Raw genomic sequence first — 6,000 nt, 5'->3', positions numbered from 1 at the left:
ATTAATGTCAAAAATAGAAGAGGGCATGACCCAGGCTGTCTGAATGGGGGAAAAGTTGGAGGATAGGATTGGTGCCACAAATGCCCGAATTTATAAAGCAAATGGAGACCTGGAGGGCTATCGGGGCCGGGTGGATGCCAGAATGCGACAACAGATTGAGGAATGGGGACTGCTCAAGCAACGGGGGGGCGAATTGCCCAAGGAGGTAAAAGGGTTGGAAGCCCGCATAACAGAGCAGCAGCGGGGGTTAATTGAAAAAGGCCTGTGGGGGCCGCAATTGGATAATGACGAACGAGTGAATGATTTGATGCAGGAGCGACTGGAGACCTGGGAAATTACCATCAAGGCGGAGGTTGTTCGGGTCCAAGAAAGCCTAAGAGAAGAGGTGAGTCGATCTGTTAAACATCTCCAGGATCAGATTAAGGTGACCCAGGAGACCCTCACCACGAGCCACATTTGGACACCAGAGGCTCCGAAACTGAATACCCAGTTGGGGGGGGAGGGGGGGGGTGTTTTGGCCCCGGACTGGATTTGGACAGAGAGGAATCGGGGAATAGAGTCAATGGAAAAACAATCCCACTCGTACATTTTTACGGATCAGCGAACCTCGAGGCTTTCCTGACACAATTTGAGTGCGTGTCTCAGCTCAATGTTTGGGGAGAGCGGGAGCGCATGGGGAATCTGGTGGCGACACTGCGGTGGTCAGCCGCAGACGTGTTAAACGTAGTCCCAGAGGGAATATTGACCAGCAAGGCCATCTGTGAGGCCTTGAATCACAGGTATGGGACAGGTGCAAGGTGCGACCTGGTCAGGGCACAGCTGCTGCATCGCAGGAAAAAGCCTAATGAGACGTTGCAGGAGCTGGCCCAGGATATATACCAATCTGTGAGGATAGCATACAGAGACCTACCAGCACAGGCATGGGACAAGCTGGCTATAGAGAAATTTATGGCTGCTCTTCCTGATCCCGAAGTCCAGACATTGGTGGAGTTGCAGGACCCACCCACGGTGCACCGGGCGGCAGAATGCACTGCGACACTGACCTTTTTGAGGAGGTCGAACCGCGCATCAGAGAGGGCACCTGTGACGGTACGGCAGGCAGAGGTGCGGGATCAAGAGAAGCCAGAGTATGACATAGGCCGAATGTTAAGGGCAATCAGCCGCCAGCTGACAAATTTGACCGGGGGTTAATTTGCAGGGAATGAGTCATGGCAGTTTAGTCAAGGGTTGCCATCAGGACAGCCTGATTTTCATCGGGTTGGGTCAGGAATAAGGGGTGCTCCACATGGGTACCAGAGGGGTCCGTTCATGGGGACTTGTTTTAAATGTGGTAGAAGAGGGCACAGTCAGAGGAATTGTCAGCAACCATATGGGCCACCACCTCCTGACAGGCTTCGCAGTCCAGAAAGGAGGGGGCCCCCAGTATGTCCACAGGCGCCAGAAAGAGGACCACCACATCGGACTGGGCCTGTCGCAATAGAATGTGCGGGAAACTAGAACGAGCCGAGCATACGGGGCCATGCTCGGCTGGCAAGTGTGTGGAGAAGCGCCCTCCTTTGGTGAAAATAGTAAATTACGGAAAAATTGGCACGGGTAATCTAAGGGTTAGATGCAAAATTGAGGGAGAATTTTGTGAGGCTGTGGTGGACACTGGAGCCAGTGACACCATTATCAATCCGAGTGTGCTAGACCAGAGTGTTGGAGGCTGGGACAAAATTGATAGGGTAGAAGGACACAGCCTTCAACTGGCTACGGGGGCAACGGCACCAATATTGGGACGCGGAGTGGTGAGGATGGAGTTGGGTGGTCTGGAGATCAGTCTGGTTGCATGGGTGGCGGAGGTGTGCGATCAGTGTCTATTGGGACTGAATTTCCTGGTGGAACATGACTGCCAACTAGACCTTGGGCGTGGTCATATGTGGTTGGGCACTGAGAGGCTGCAGTTGGTGGGACTGGGGGATGACGAGGAGGTGCAGGGGACGTGGCTGGAGGTGCCACACACTGTGGCCGTGCCTCCCAGGTCCAAGAGAGTGGTGATTGCGGAGTTAGCAGCAGGTGCTCAACCCATTGGCCAGCTGGGGCTAGTGGAGTCGTGGTCCTCACAGGGAACCGAGGGATTGATGGTGGGTCACACCCTCGTAGACACCCATGAGCCTATGTTGGCAGTTAGGCTGCTCAACCGATAGCCCCCGCACTGTAAGGGGCCTAGCTATCGTAGCCAAATGCAGTAGTGTAGTAGAGGTCACCGGAGGAAGTGGATCCACATGCTTGCCAGTACAGCCGGAAAGAGGGGAAAATTTGGGGAAATGTGATTGGCCAGAGGGAGTGCGGGATATGATGACATGCTCTGAAGAGGGCCTAACATCAGAGCAGGTAGAGACATTGCACAATTTGGTTGGTAAGAACTTGGACGTTTTTTCTCTATCCCCCAAGGATGTTGGACGCACGAGTCTCGTCAGGCACCAAATTAGTACTGGCAAGGCTCGGCCTGTTCGCCAACCGCCAAGGCGGCTCCCTTTCGCTAAGAAAGAGGAGGCAGAGGAACAGGTGAGAAAAATGGAAAAAGCCGGACTTATCGAGCCCTCTGTGAGTCCTTGGGTGTCACCCATTGTGCTGGAGAAAAATAAGGATGGGGCCACTCGGTTCTGTGTGTACTTCCGCCAGCTCAATCACGTGACACTCAAAGACTTGTATCCCCTGCCAAGGATTGATGACACCCTCAATGCCGTTTCAGGCTCAAAATGGCTCTCCACATTGGATTTAAAGAGTGGTTATTGGCAGGTGGAAATGGATAAAGAGGCGAGCGAAAAGACAGCGTTCACCACAGGAAAGGGTCTCTGGCAGTTTGTTGTCATGCCTTTTGGATTGTGCAATGCCCCTGCCACGTTTGAGCATCTGATGCAACGTGTTTTAATTGGCTTACCATGGCAGACTTGCCTTGTCTATCTGGATGACGTATTGGTCCACGCCTCCACTTTTGAATGGGGACTGCTCAAGCACCAATACGTCTATCGTGGACCAATACGTCTATCACGTCTATATACGTGATAGACGTATTGGTCCACGCTTCCACTTTTGAACAGGCTGCTAAAAAATTGTCAGAGGTATTTGAGAGGTTAAGGGGTGCTGGGTTGAAATTGAATCCGAGCAAGTGCGAAATTTTCAGGAGGGAGGTGACTTACCTGTGTCACGTGATTAGTGAGAGCGGCGTGGCCACTGACCCTGGAAAAGCAAAGGCTGTAAAAGAGTGGCCCGCCCCCAAAAATGTAAGAGAGGTCAGAGGATTTTTGGGCCTCTGCTCTTACTACAGGAGATTTGTGGCAAATTTCGCAGAAATTACAAGACCCTTCCACAAATTGACGGAGAAAGGAGCCTGATTTATATGGTCAGAAAGCTGCATCGAGGCATTCAGTCACTTAAAACAATGTCTGGTGGAGGCCCCAGTTTTGGCATACCCGACGGATGATGGCAATTACATCCTGGACACAGATGCGAGCCAGGAAGGATTGGGAGCTGTGTTGTCACAAATGCAACAGGGAGTCGAGAGGGTTATTGCATATTACAGTCGGGCACTTTCAAGGCCTAAGCGAAATTATTGCGTTACCCACAAAGAACTATTGGCCTTACTGTATGCAGTTGGACACTTTCACCCTTACCTATATGGGAGGGAGTTCGTGATCCGAGTGGATCATGCCTCCTTGCAATGGCTTCTTCGGTTCAAAGAGTCGGAGGGACAAATTGCAAGGTGGCTTGAGAGGCTGCAGCAGTATAATTTCACTGTGCAACATCGGCCCGGCAAAGCACATGCCAATGCAGACGCTCTCTTTCGGCGCCCCTGTTGGGAGGCACAGTGCAAATTTTGTGATAGACAGGAAGCCAAGGATCCAATTGGGCAGGATCAAATTGATGCATGCCTATATGTAGCGAGAGTGACCAGGCGAACTTTGCCACAAACCCCACCTGAATTGGGCGATGTGAATTGGCGAGAGAGTCAAAGGGAGGATCCTGTTTTGGGGCCCCTTTTTCATTGGCTAGAGGAGGACAAAAGACCTTCTTGGGAGGAGATTTCTCCACACGGGGCCCAGGTAAAGGCCTATTGGGCACAGTGGCAGATGTTGGGGTTGAAAGATGGCTATTTGTTTAGAAAGTGGGTAACACCAACGGGCGATGTAGCTTCCTGGTTGATAATTGTACCAAACAAATTGAAGGAAGTGGTTATGGTGCACTTACATGGGACTAGGACAATGGGACATTTGGGCGTGGCCAAAACTTTGTCCAAATTGCGGCAGAGGTTCTCCTGGGTGAATTCGGGCAGGGACATTCAAGATTGGGTGAGATCCTGCGACCTCTGCCACGGTAAGAAGGGACCCCCACATGCGTGCAAGGCCCCACTCCAGGTGTACAATGTAGGAGCACCACTTGAGCGGGTGGCAGTAGATGTGGTGGGGCCCCTGCCCCACCCCTGCCCCCCTGCCCCTGTCGAGGGAACCGGTACATTATGGTGGCAATGGACTACTTCACCAAGTGGCCAGAAGCCTACCCATTGCCCAACCAGGAAGCCCGGCTGGTAGCTCAAGTTTTAGTTGAGGGATTCTTCTCCCGATTTGGCGTTCCAAGGGAGCTACACACCGACCAGGGTCGGAACTTTGAATCCACACTCCTACGGTCGGTGGGCGAGCGCCTCCAAATTCACAAGACCAGGACGACCCCCCGTAGGCCTCAATCGGATGGGATGGTGGAGAGGTTTAACCAAACGTTGCTGACCCAATTGGCCCTCTTTACATCTGAAAACCAACAGGATTGGGACGAGCACCTCCCCTTTATACTGATGGCATACCGGACCGCACAACATGCGACCACTCGGTGCACCCCCGCCTTGTTGATGTTCGGTAGGGAGATGCGAGTCCCCACAGATTTGTTGATGGGACTGACACGAGAGGAACCGGGTGAAGCATCTGTGGAAAGTTATGCAACCAATTTGAAAAAGAGCATAGAAAAGGCTCACGAGTTTGCGAGGAAGCAAATTGGCTTGGCTTCCTCGCATATGAAAACGCGGTATGACGCTCGGGCACACACACCTCGGTTCCTTCCCGGAGACCTTATTTGGCTCTACTGGCCCCGGAGAAGGAAGGGGGTGTGCCCAAAACTCACCTCACCCTGGAAGGGCCCCTGGGTGGTGCTTCGGCAGGTGACTGATGTGGTGTTCAAAATTCAGATGGGCCCGCATACCCTTCCACAGATAGTCCACGGTGATACATTGAGCTCCTACATGGGTCGGGAGGCTCCTGGGTGGATTGGAAGGGTGAGGGGGAAATTAGGTGTGGTGGATGGCACTCTTGGACCCGACCAACCTGCAACTACCTGCACTTGAGGTGAGTGTTTGGATGCGTACTGCCCCAAGCTTCAGGATTTGCTATAGAAATTTGGGGACATGTAATTTGGAGTTGGGGGCAGGTGAGAGTGATGATATGGCTGGTGAGGGGGATGGAATGGTGCCACAGAGTCTTGTGGGTGGCGTTTGTTTTTGTGTTGTGGTTATGTGTTTTTATGTGGTCGTGGAGAATGAAAATATGAGTGAGTCGTAATTATTGAGAGTTTTGAAATGTGCTTGTGGAAATGTAATGGTAAAATGTGAACCGGGGATTTCACATGAAGCAGGCCATGGCAACTCTTTTTTAACATATTTTTGGTACCATCTTCTCTGAAATGTGTTGAGAATGGAATGGCAGCGGGGAGGAAATATGTTTTGGGATCTTGTGGGTGGGGAAGGTGTGTGTGTCCGCAGGTACAGATCAAGCTCTGAGGAGTGATGCCTGCGGCCCCCCTCTGCGGCAATTACCCCTGGCAGCCAGTGGTATCTGGAAATGGGAGCTCGTCGGTGAAGGGTCTGGTTGGGCGCCGGGGGTAAAGGAGACTCCCGGCGACCCGTATAGCTGCGCTAAAGCAGGAGGCAACGGAGCCTGGTGTGTGGAGACCCTCACCGGCAGGGTAACGGCGGAA

Source organism: Myxine glutinosa, chromosome 1 (genome assembly GCF_964187855.1).
Source record: "Myxine glutinosa chromosome 1, kmMyxGlut1.1, whole genome shotgun sequence".
NCBI lineage: Eukaryota > Metazoa > Chordata > Myxini > Myxiniformes > Myxinidae > Myxine > Myxine glutinosa.
This window is presented reverse-complemented; position numbering follows the sequence as displayed.